At 48.9% G+C, this 12,887-nt stretch overlaps 1 long non-coding RNA gene across 2 annotated transcripts; it reads right to left on the bottom strand.

The window, feature by feature from the left end:
* Positions 1-9,080: 9,080 nt before the first annotated feature.
* Positions 9,081-11,409, bottom strand: LOC109495947. 2 transcript variants are annotated; one of them, XR_006592631.1, is made up of 4 exons: positions 10,533-11,409; positions 10,255-10,421; positions 9,616-9,697; positions 9,081-9,394 (listed from the first exon to the last, which is right to left on the bottom strand). It is a non-coding gene; the product is annotated as an uncharacterized LOC109495947 (long non-coding RNA). The 2 variants fall into 2 exon arrangements; XR_002151669.3 differs by having other exon boundaries at positions 10,255-11,409.
* Between the last annotated feature and the right edge of the window lie 1,478 nt (positions 11,410-12,887).

The following is a 12,887-nucleotide window of genomic DNA, read 5'->3' as shown; positions in this document are numbered from 1 at the left end:
TTCGGCGTCTGGTGGTTTTTTCGACAGCACCCTGTTTCAGAGACCTTCCACCCTCAGGAATCTTAAAGATTTAAGGGTCAAAATTGTTCAGGGGAGGAATGATGTGGGGAACAAAGGCAAAAGAAATGTAGATAAAATTAACCTGCTTTAGAACCTGCAGCCCACTGACAGATACTTGAGGGGGGCAGAGGAAGACATTCCTCCAGGGACTCCCCAACTGTCTTACTGTTCATGCTTCCCTAGAGGAAAAAACAAGCTCAGCCTGATGAAAGCCAGGCCTCCAGGATCCTGTGTCTTCTTTAAAATCCTTGGGGCGCCTGGGTGGCGCAGTCGGTTAAGCGTCCGACTTCAGCCAGGTCACGATCTCGCGGTCCGTGAGTTCGAGCCCCGCGTCGGGCTCTGGGCTGATGGCTCGGAGCCTGGAGCCTGTTTCCGATTCTGTGTCTCCCTCTCTCTCTGCCCCTCCCCCGTTCATGCTCTGTCTCTCTCTGTCCCAAAAATAAATAAAAACGTTGAAAAAAAATTAAAAAAAAATAAACAAAATCCTTTCAGAAACTTCCTTTGTCTCTACCCCATCCCCCCTTAAAAGTATATAACCAATCGCTCCTCACAATCCCTGCAGCTCTTTCTGTCTTGGGCTCCTGTCCTTGTGCTATAATAAAACCACCTTTTTTTTTGCACCAATAAGCGTCTCAAGAATTTTTTCTTGACCATTAGCTCTGGACTCCACATCAAATCACACCAGGTAGGGGTTGGGGGGACTGGTGAAGCCCCTCACCCTTCCTCCCCACCGACAGCCAGACAGCACTCAGTGAGCCAAGATCAGTGGTCAGGTGGGGAAAGGAAGGGGACCGGGGGCGGAAGGGACCAGCTTGTCCCAGAAAGGGGCCTCCAGGCTCAGCCAGGACGAGGGGGCTCCGGAGCAGGAACTAGGTGTGCAAATGATGAGGGAGCATAAAGCAAGCTGCCACCTAGCAACCCTCCCCCCAGGTGGGGTCCGTGTGACATTCCTTGTGCACCTCCAGCTGCCCAAGAACAAAGGAAAGGAAAAAACCAATGGTTAACTGATAGAGATCACAGTCCTGCGGGACCTAAGTCTCCAGTAAGTTACAAGAAGAAGACAGTCTTGTCAATAGCCTCATCTCCAGCAACCTAGAGACTCAGTTTCCTGGAGCCCCAACACCACCCTCTCCTTCATAGTGACATGGGGAACACAGGCAAGAAGGAAACGTAAATAACATAAAATTTCTATAAAAAACTTTTTTTAATGTTTATTTTTGAGAGAGAGACAGAGCTCGAGTGGGGGAGGGACACAGAGAGACAAAGACAAACAGAATCCGCAGCAGGCTCCAGGCTCTGAGGTGTCAGCACAGAGCCCGACGCGGGGCTTGGACCCACGAACCGGGGAGATTCTGACCTGAGTCGATGCTTAACCAACGGAGCCACCCAGGTGCCCCTACATTAAATTTCTTTATAACCCGCAGCCCACTGACAAATAAATACTTGAGGCGCATACAGAGTGTAATGTCCTCCAGGAACTCCCTGCTGTCTTAATGCTAATGCTTTACTGGAGGGAAAACAACCTCACCTTGACAATAGTCAGGCCTCCAGTACCTTGGGAGTCCTCTTTAGCGACATTTTCCACATCACCAGGAGCTGAAGTCAGTGCCTTACTGGTGTTAGTGGGGTTTTGGAGTGATGGTGGGGGTCCGGAGCTGACGGCCAAGAAAGAGTTCTCGAGACGTCTTTGTTGCGAAAAGGTGATTTTATTAAACCGCGGGGACCTGGGGGCAGAAAGCTGCAGTGAGGCTGTGAGGAGAGACAGGTTACATACTATGGGGTTGGGGGAGGTAGAAGGACTCTCCTGTGCTATAGAGGAGGCGGAAGGTACTGGAGGCCTAGCTATGGGTAAGCTAAGGTTGTTCTTCCCTCTAGCAAAGCATTAGCATTAAGACATAGGGAGTTCCTGGAGAAATGTTTCACTCAGCTGGCCTTAAGTATCTGTCAAAGGGCTGCAGGTTTTAAGGAGAGTTAGTTCTATCTGCCATTTCCTTCTGCCTTTGTTTCCCACATCATATAGTTTTCTGGAGATGAGGCTATTGATAAGACTGCCTTCTTGGAATTTACTAAGACGTTTGTAAACTGATGGAGACTCAGGTCCTCCAGGACTGTGATCTCTATCGGTTAGCCATTGGTTTTTTTCCCTTCCTTTGTTCTTGGGCAGCCGGGAGTGCAGAGGAGTGTCACAAGGACAGCACCTGGGGAGGGGTGTTTGCAGGGTGTCAGCCTGCCTTATGCCCCGTCATCAGTGGGGCCATGATGACCTTTGTGAACACTCACTCATGCCCGACGCAAAACAGCCGTGTTGGGGAACGTAATTAAAACTAAAATCTCGTGCCAAGGGGCAGCTGGCCTGCAGTCAGAGAGGCCTGCAACCCTTGATCGTGGGGGTCGTGAGTTGGAGCCCCACATTGGGTATACAGATTACTTAAATAAAATGTAATAAAGCAAAATAAAAGAAAACCTGCCAACCCAGAAAACAGTGCCATGTGAATTATGATGAGGGAGTGTAGGATTAGCTGAGGGAAAAATACAGGCTGCCCCCCACCCCCCTCCGTGGGATCGGTGGGATATTCCTCAGACACTCTTGGCCGCCCAAGAACAAAGGAAAGGGGCTTAAGTGCTTGCCATGGCGATGTGGGAAACTAAGGCAAATAAAAATTAAGTTCCCTTACTGACTACAGCCCATTGGCAAGTCCTTGAAACAGGCAGAGTGGCCTCCCTCTAGGAGCTCAGCTGCCTCCATGATGACACTTTGCTGGGGCAAAAGGGAACCTTGGCTTAACATTGTCCCAACCTCGAGGACCCTGTAAGTCAACTTCCTTTATCTCTACTGCCCCAGGATATATGCTGGCAATCATACTCCAGGTTTATGACCCCTGATATACATCTGAAATGTCTCATGATTGAGGTTTTATGAAGCGGTAATAAATGGCATTGTCCTAGCCCCTCAAGGTCCTGGAAACCTTTCTTCCAAAATACCTTAGAGACTTACTCTATCCCTGACTCCCTCCCCACCTGAGGGTATATAATGAGTCACCTGTCACAACCCCAGGGCAGCTCTTCCTGCCCACGGGTCCTGTCCCCATACTTTCATAAAACCACCTTTTTTGCACAAAATATGTCCTCAAGAATTCTTGATGACACAGAATTCTTTCTGGGTCATCAGCTCCAGACCACCCCATCACCTCCCTTAAAACTTCATCGTATGCGCCCAACGTGGGGCAATGAGTCTTTTCATTTGGACTTTGACCTTTGGTGCAAACTCGTCGAGTATACTTGCTTTTTCCCTCCTTTACACTCATTGCAGCAGCTTTCTGAGGAGTATGGTCTTTCTGGAACGCTTTCATGTTGATTGCTCAGGCTGCAACCCTTTAGCCCATGGTTATTCTACAGGGAGGAGAAAGCCTGCCTTTGGGCTGGAAGTTAGTACTCTGGCCAGAATGGTAATAAGACCCAGAAACTTGATGCCCTCTCTTTATTCTTGCCTTTATTTATTTAGTGCTTTTATATATATATTTTTTTCAACGTTTATTTATTTTTGGGACAGAGAGAGACAGAGCATGAACGGGGGAGGGGCAGAGAGAGAGGGAGACACAGAATCGGAAACAGGCTCCAGGCTCCGAGCCATCAGCCCAGAGCCTGATGCGGGGCTCGAACTCACGGACCGCGAGATCGTGACCTGGCTGAAGTCGGACGCCCAACCGACTGCGCCACCCAGGCGCCCCGAGTGCTTTTATTCGCTTAGATCATGATGGATTTCTGCCTTTACTGCTTTTGGTCAATGTCCCCTACTAACTACCACTTAAATTACAAAATTGGGTAATTCCCCCTTGTAAAACTTTTCTAGTGTTTTCCATGGGTTAAAAACAGCAGATCTTCAAGAAACTAAAGCATGGCTCCCACGGCATGCTCTTCAAAGACTAGGTAATCAGGGCATGTTCTTTGAGGCACTGCCTTTTAGGGCACGGGCTTCAGGGTACAATATTTTGGTCCATACGCCAGGCACCCATCTGTAGTCTAGAATGCAATGGGGAAGCGGGGGGACCCTAGCATCCCCTCAGGGACCCTCAGTCAGCTGGTCGGTGGTCATAGTGGCTTTGTTCGAGGGACGCCTTGGGTCACTTTGACACCAGGAAATTCTGACATATCCTGTCCATGGGATGCCACCCAAGAGTCGGGGGGGGGGGCGGTTTCAGGGGTAATGGACCTTCTTTCTTCTTTCTTTCTACTTTTCTCTCTAGGAGGAGCATGGGAGCTTCTCCTCAGTCCCCAAGGACTCTCCCTTGGGATGCCTTTTTAACCCACTGGGAACAATTTGGATTGCAAAACTTAGGAAAGGACTGATTCCCTGTAACCCTGCATGGCCTTAGTAGGATCTAGCAGTTAGATCTCTCCTTCAGCACACAGGGCAAATGGACAGAGGTATGAGGATCTGGACCTGAGGGCCTCTTGCAGAATGTGCCTAAGGACCAACCAGGTTAATAGACTCCCTTTAGACATATTGGATGTCCAAGTAAATCCAGGTCGCTGGAGGAAACACAGGCCATCCCGATAAAGGGAACACTGACTCTCTATTCTTACCCCTAATAGATGTGAGGACCTCTCCCTCATTCATCTCCTGGGTTAATGACTACGATAATTGGAGCCAACTGTGATTAGTCTACCTCAGGAAGGGGACTTTAAGGAACATTCCCAAGCCACCACTGCAACTCCATTTGTTTCGGGGAAGTTCCCTGTATTCTCTAGCCTGACATGGACTGTCTATTTCCACCTTGGCAGAACAAAAACCGTGGCATCTGTGCCTCTGACAGAGCTGACAAGGTTAGAACTGGGAAGTTTTCCCTCTCTGCCTTCTGCTCGCCCTACCCCTCCTCCTGTTTCTGCACCACCTTGGGTGCGGCCCGCATGACTGGTTCCTTTACCATCCTCAGTGTCTCAGGCACCCCTGGCTCCTCCTCCCACCCTCCACGTCAAGGAGCAAAGAGCACCCTTGGACCGCCCACTTCAGATTTGCCCACCGGTGTCCCAGGCAGAAACGGACAATGGGGATCAGATTGTCTTTTAAGTGGACCCAAGTTGAACATACTTGTTGAAACTAATTTAAGTTTGCTGGTTTAATTAAGATAGACCTATCTTTAGATTTATCAGCATTAAATACGAAACTTTTATTCTACCAAGGTTTACTAAAGGTCAAAGAAGCTCATGTTATCTCTGTTGCAATGTGTTGGCAAAAAAGATGACTTAAAATAATGGTTAATTTTGTTCTCTCTCAAAGTTTTCATGGGTGATTGTTAAGATAGCTTTCAAAGTCTTTGGTAACCTGAAACTTTAAAATTTTGCTTTAAAGTTTGCATGACAAATGAGAGCAAATTCTTTGGACATCTAGGTCTTTTCCAAACCGAACGGAGTGCTAAAGCATGGATTACTAAACATAAGGTTTATCTGCTTTTGACTTATTGCAGAGAAACTGAGACTATTTGGGTCTATTGAAAAACATGCTTTGTGCTTAATTGATTCATGAATTTGCTATCTAACGAATTCTGGTGTAACAGTTTATGATGGGTTCCTAAGTTTTCCTTGGGGACTAAGGTTTCTAAGTTAAAATTCTGCTAAGTATACTTAAGACGGATGGAAATAAGGAAAGCAACCCTGTGTGTGGGAAAGTAGGAGATGTGTAAGAAAGATAAAATGAATGGAAATACATTTTTTTTGGTTGAAGGTTAAAGAAAATAATTTTGTCCTAAATGAGACTGGTTGTTTGGAGAGAAATGGCTTGGGACAAAATTTGAAGGCAAAGGAAAGTTGTAGAAGGTTCATGAAGGGAAATCTTTGGAAAGGAATTCTATGTGTGCTCAGGGTGGTCTAAGGTTGAGGGGAATGGAATTTTAAAAGTACACTGGCCTAAGGTGGAAATTCTGCTTGTCTCTCTGTTCAAAAGACAAAGTTTTCTTGGACTGTTGATCTGCTCTTGATAAGACAATGTAAACAAAGGTTTTTTTGTTTTTTTTTTTGTCTGTTGTCTGCCAGGAAAACCAAAGCTTTAGGTTTCCTCCTTTTTTTTTTTTTTTTTTTTAATTTTAGGTTTCCTTTTTATCAGGTCTTTGATTAGTTAAAGTTAAAACTTCTCAATGTTCAAGTAGCTAGGTTTTGCTAACAACATATAATGGACACATATTTGCCTTTAAGATCTCTTATTGCCATGTTGGGTAAATAAATTAAGATTTTAATGATCTGTAACCCTATTTAGGATGTGCTTTACAACTTTCTAAGGTTTTAACAAACTTCCAAGATTTAAATTGTAAATGAAATTTTTTTCGACCAATTAGGCATTTTATTTGGGGTGCTGAGTTACTGGGAAAAGCACCATTGTACAATGGTAAACCTTAGGTTGTATTGCACAGGTAAATGCTGTAACTGCCCAAATATATATGCAATTCCTAAAGTTTTAAGGTTTTGGTGTAAGGCCCTCACTTGATATTCTGATTATTGAAGTGTTATGTGTCACAGAAATAACTGAATTCCCATGTCAACTGCGTCATAATGAACGCTTATCAGATCTTTAACAATGTCCATTTCTGAGATTTTGTCATTTATAATTGTTCTTATTCTCTCACAAAACATATTTCATCTTCAAGGAAAGTCACGAAAAGGACTTTTTTTTTTTTAGGACAAATACAGGTATTTGGCATCTTGAAGATTAATACTAAAATGGGCAGAACTAAAAAGCTGCATTCAAATTAAACAAGAATTAGGAACATGGGACTAAATGAACTGAAGAAGATTATAGTTTTTTGACCCTTGTTTGAAATATTGCTGGTTCTCTAACGTTTGCTCTTCCAGATTAAGGAAACTTTCTCTTGGGGAGCCTGGGTGGCTCAGTTGATTGAGCATCCGACTTCGGTTCGGGTCATGATCCCGTGGTCTGTGAGTTTGAGCCCCGCGTCAGGCTCTGTGCTGACAGCTCAGAGCCTGGAGCCTGCTTCTGATTCTGTGTCTCCCTCTCTCTCTGCTCCTCCCCTGCTCATGCTCTGTCTCTCTCTCTGTCAAAAATAAATAAAACATTTAAAAAAATTAAAAAAAAAAACTTTCTTTAAACTTTCTCTTTAAGATATCTAAAAAATGTCATCAAATATTCACTTGTAAACTGAAGCGTTGAACTTTTCTCTCTGCCTAAACCCTCTGAAACTCAAAAACTCAGAGTATTCTCTTTCATGGCAATTACAATTGTTTGCGTACGTTCAATAAGAATCTATTCTCCTTGTAACAGGACACCATTGGAAATACTGGTTATTTTACCAAGGCTTTGACTGGAATGTCATATATGAGAGTCATGCATAGACTCAGATATGACCATACAGCTCTAAGGATCTAAGGTTGACTTTGTGAAACGTGGAGCCATAAAGCCCCTTGGAAATGTTGGCCTGATACCCGCTTACAGAGTTCCCAGCACCCTCACAAGGTGGGTAAAAAATGTCCCTTCCTGGCAGGTGCAGGGACTTCAGGATACATTGGGGACCTCATGGAGAGCAATTTGCCCGTCTACGGGTATTGCAGGACTGTCGATGGAAGTACTTGGCTTGGCTTCCGGCCTGGAGAGGCTACTAAAAGTTCAACCTGGAGATTCCTCATAAAAGGTTCCAGCAAAGCAAACTTGAAAAGATCCCTATGATCAATGACTATTCCTGCTGAGGTTATGCAAATCATTAGGCCAAGTTTGTTAAAACTGGACTTGTTTTGCAAACAAATTAGGCTTGATTTGGCTGTCTCTGGAAATGAGGGTTTTTAGAGAGAAACGCTGTTTCAATAACACATCTTTATGGATGTTAAATTCCAGCTCTGATTGTCTTTAAATGTTTGCTGTTGGCCTAAACTAGACAGCTTGATGTAAACTTCAGAAAAATTGTCACAATATTTCATGTATAGAAAATCTTCTGTGCTTGTTATTCTGTGGGGGTAATAATGAGACCCCGTGGGCATAGGATTATTTAAACAACTGGAAAGTGGGATAGACTCCTGGAACAACCGTATGCAAAGACTTTTCTCACTGTCGACCTATCAATAGATAAAGACCACAGTGCTTTATTATTCACTTGAGGCTGGGTTAATTTATAAATCTCTAAATAGGCAAACCATGTCCTCCCTAAACCTGATCTGACAGTTACTAGAAACCCATCCCTGGTTTATGTAAAGGATTAAAAGTCTAATACAGCAGGGGACTTAACTCCAAAATGAGGAGGCCCTTACTGGGTCATAGTATGTCCTCCCACTGCAGTAAGTTAGAGGGGCACTCTTCATGGGCTCCCGTATCTAAGTAAAACCTGTGCCCCCTTCCCGGGAAGTCAATGAGCAAACTAATGTGCCTTCTTATTCTTTCGAGCCTGTGGAAGACCTCAAACTTCTCTTATGATGTTGTATCTTTCCTTTTCATTCTCCTCTCCCAATCTGTACTAACAATTCCTTCTTACAATGGGCCATTCAAAAGGACCACCACAGGCACTTGAGTTACAAACCAGAAAGACCCATCTGCTTCCTGCTCCCCGTTCCCACTCTCATCTGAGGAGGCTCCAAGCCAGACATCTAAAAATCTCACTGGCAGCACAGGGAGGCCCTGGGTTTGTAGTTTGCTCGAACTATTAACCTCTACTTTTCTGGTTTCTAAAAACAATACATCTTATTAATGATCTGATTGCTTACTGAACAAAACAGAGTCTATACGATGGTAATACACCGTCTGTTACACGGTGAAGGCCTTAAATGGCTCTCAAGCTAACATCATAGTATTAAATACTAAAATAACTCAAATGCATGAAACGGTTCTACAAAATAGAATGGCATTAGATGTTCTAACTGCTGCACAACGTGGAACTTACACTCTCACAAAAACAAAGTGCTGTGTGTGCGCTCCAGACGACCGCACAAATATTTCGGGATTTCTAACTGACCCGAATACTCCAAGTGATGTTTTACGCAATCCCTCCCTTTCCGTTGACGATTGGTTAAACTCTTGGACTGGAGGATTCTTGTCAACTACCAAAGAACTTTTATTCGAGCTAATCCTTCTAGTTATTCTAGTTACGTTTTGCTGTTTTCTCCCGTGTCCTTTTGCTTGGTGCAGAGATTCCATCGCTGCAATGGCTTCTCGACGGCAGACGATCCTTACCCACAGAGATACGAACTTACTGTCCATGTTGGATTCAGCTGCCTCTGCTTTTCGTGATTCCTTCATGCATTCCCCACCCGACCCATACTGACCCATGTAGGTAGGGACGTCTCTACACCCCTTCTCAGCAGCAAGAAGCTACAGACGATGAGACCTTCCACCTTCAGCAACCTGAAAGATTTAAGGGTCAAAATTGTTCAGGGGGATATGATGAGGGAGCATGGGGGGGGTCGCTGAGGGCAAAATACAGGCTGGCACCTCCCACACTCCCCGGTGGGATCTGTGGGATATTCCTCAGACACTCCTGGCCGCCCAAGAACAAAGGAAAGGGGCTTAAGTGCTTGCCATGGCGATGTGGAAAACTAAGGCAAATAAAAACTAAGTTCCCTTACCGCCTACGGCCCATTGACAAGTCCTTGGAACAGGCAGGGTGACCTCCTCTGGGAGCTCAGCTGCCTCGATGATGACACTTTGCTGGGGACAAAAGGGAACCTTGGCTTAACATTGTCCTGACCCCCTCGCACCCCCTCCAATCCCCCATCCTGTAAGTCTACTTTAACATATAAAAATTCCTTGGGAAACTTCCTTTGTCTCAACTGCCCCAGGATATATGCTGGCAATCATACTCCAAGCTTATGGCCCTGGATATGCATCTGAAACCTCACGAGTGAGGTTTATGAAACAGTAATAAAATGGTGTTTCCGTAGCAACGGTTAGCCCCTCAAGGTCCTGGAAACCTTGCTTCGAAAATACCTTAGAGACTCTATCCCTGATCCCCTCCCAACCTGAGGGTGTATAATGAGTTACTTGTCACAACCCCAGTGCAGCTCTTCCTACCCACAGGTCCTGCCCCCGTGCTTTAATAAAATCACCTTTTTTTGCACCAAGACGTCCTCAAGAATTCTTTCTTGGTCGTCGGCTACAGACCACTCCACCATCACCCCAAAACTTCATCAAATTACATTATTGAATCAGCACTGAACCGGAGTGTGGGTTCATGGGAGGGATGGCAAGGGCCCTGGAAACCTCACCTTTCACCTGCCACGCAGGGCCAGCCCCCTGGTTCGGAGTCTCCCTGGGGGACGGCACCCACCATCGGCTCTCACAGCCCATCCTCAAGTCCCCTCTTGGAGAGACTGAAATGCATCTCCAAGGGGCAGCGGAAGAATTCACAAGGACAAGTTTTTTCAAGCGAATGCTGTAAGAGAGGGGAGGTGGGGAACCCTGTCCTTTGCTGCACCCGGTAGCGGGTGCACCCCCTTCCTCGGAGGGCAGACGAAGAGTCTACAGGTGGGCTAAGTCTTCTTACCTGGCTCCCCCTACAGGCACGTTCCGGTACTGCGGCTCATCCGCTCGTGCACGCGCGCGCGCGCACTCAGCGCAGGCTCGCCACCCGCGCACGTGGTCCGGGTACCCCCAGGCCTGGGCTCCTCTTCCTCCCCGTCTGTGTCTGCCCATCCTTGCCTCACCCCACCCCTCAGCTTCTCTTTCCTCCCCCCGCCCAAGAGGCTCTCACCGCCCTCCTCCTCCTGCCCCAGACCGCGAGTTGACCCCCCGTCTGCCCATCTCCGGGTGGACCCGCGGACCCGAGTCAGCGGTCCCCGGGCTCCGAGCTCCTGTACGAGGGGAGGCGCTGCTGACACGGAGCCTGCGAGGCCGGAGGAGCGGGTCGCGCCCGCGGGGCTCCTTTCCTGCAGCCCGCTCGCCGCCTGCTCGCCGCCGGCTCTGCTCGGAGGGTCCCCAGGTGTGGGGGGCGCCTGTGGGACTCCAGGAGGCCACCCGCACTTCACAGCGGGGCCAGGCGCCGCTTCCACAGCTCAGGTCAAGTTCATCTGCGCTGAACATTCCGTTTCTTTCACGAACGGAAATTAGTTACTTAGGCAACTCGATTTCCTCTAAGAAGGGCCTCATAAGCCTTCTGAAAGATAAGTGTCGTGAACTAGGGGCTTTTGTGGTGCCTTCCAGGCTGATGTGACATCAGTAATAGGGGCTTTTGATTAGATGTTTTTAAATACAAAAATAGAGTGGAGCGAGACAGAACTGGGTAGAATAGAAAATACCGAGTGCCCCGACACAGGAAGGATAGGAGGATTTATATATATATTGCAGATATATGTACAGGATTTTAGGATTTGGGTCACAAATGTGGAAAGGTGTACTCACTAAGGCACCAGCCTCCTGGAGGGGTGGGGGAGGCTCGTGCCCCCCCCTTCCCCCCCCCCCCCCCCCCCCCCCGCCCCGGGAAGGGGCAGGACTGCGGCTGGCCTCCACCACGGCCTGAATCCCACCCCTGGCCCAGAGACAATCCTCCCCGGGCCCAGACTGACGCCTGGCTCCGGGGGTGTCGGGGAACTCAAGGACCCAAAGTCATGAGCTGTGTGAACGGCTCAAAGATCCTCGGGGACCCTGCCCCACACCCACCTGCTCCTCCACCGGCGCTCCCCAGCTGCCCTCCAGAGCGGCGCCCCTCTCCCAGGCCTCCCTCCTGCCCTCCCCGCACCGGGCCTCCCTGCTTCCTCCTCCTGTATCCTTCGTAGAGCCCCTGAGGACCCCTCTCCAGAACCTCTCACTCTCCCCTGGGGTCTGTTTCCGAAGCACCCAGATTGACAGCCCTCCTCACCCTCCCCTCCCCCCCTCTCCCTTCCCTTCCCTTCCCTCCCCTCCCCTCCCCTTCCCTTTACTTCCCTTCTGGCACAGGGAGTTGGCCTGAGGGGTGGAGGGGCGGTTGGTGGCAGGGTGTGAGGAGAGGGGCCGAGGCGGGATCTTTGGGCTTCCGGGAACCCGCCCTCTCTTGGTGGGGCGGACTCTATCCTTACCCCCTGGGCCGGGGGACAGCCCAGCTCACCTCCTTTCCCATTTGGTACGCCGCGGGGTGAGTTTTCTGCGTTTCCTCGCAGAAACTTGACAAATAGGCCAGTCTGCAAAAGGTAAGAGAGGCTTCCCGGGGCCCACAGCCGCTGCCCTTGCCGGCTAAGCGTGGCTGCTGCCCAGGGGCACAAGGCGGACGGAGCTCTGGAGCCAGCTCGGGGGAAGACAGGGCACCGAAGGGCGCCGAAGCCAGGCCATCGCTGCCCGAGGAAGCCTCCTCTGATGGGCCACCCCGCTGGCTGTTTGTAGGGTCATGTTGAAGTCAAAGTCTGGAGTGAGGCTCTGTCTGTGTGAGAGGCACGTCCAGCCCCCAGCTGCCTGGGCTCCCAGGGACCACGGATGGCTGGTTCCTGCCCCTCAGCTGGGGTGGCAGCGGGTCAGTCCCGGCCTGCCAGCTGGAGTTGGACAAACTCAGAGCCACACACACTCTCCCACCTAAGTGGGCCCCTGGCACCCACCAGGCAGAGCTGCAGGGACCGCGGACAGGGTCCCACCCCCAGCCGGACTGCAGCCGGTCTCCCCCTGGAGGGCTCTTCCCAGCCCCCCAGGGCGCCTTGCCTACCTCCAAGCAGATTTCCTGTGAGAGGGGAGGCGCTCCAGTGATGGGCTTCTGTTGGGGGCGGGGGAGTTCCAGGGCTGACGGCCAAGAAAGAACTCTTGAGACGTCTTTGGTGTAAAAAGATGATTTTATTAAAGCCGGGGGGGGGGGGGGGCCGCCTGGGTGGCTCAGTCTGTTGAGCGTCCGTCTTCGGCTCAGGTCATGAACTCACGGTCCGTGAGTTCGAGCCCCGCGTCA

This window comes from Felis catus, chromosome F2, assembly GCF_018350175.1.
Source record: "Felis catus isolate Fca126 chromosome F2, F.catus_Fca126_mat1.0, whole genome shotgun sequence".
NCBI classification, from domain to species: Eukaryota; Metazoa; Chordata; class Mammalia; order Carnivora; family Felidae; genus Felis; species Felis catus.
This window is presented reverse-complemented; position numbering and strand designations above follow the sequence as displayed.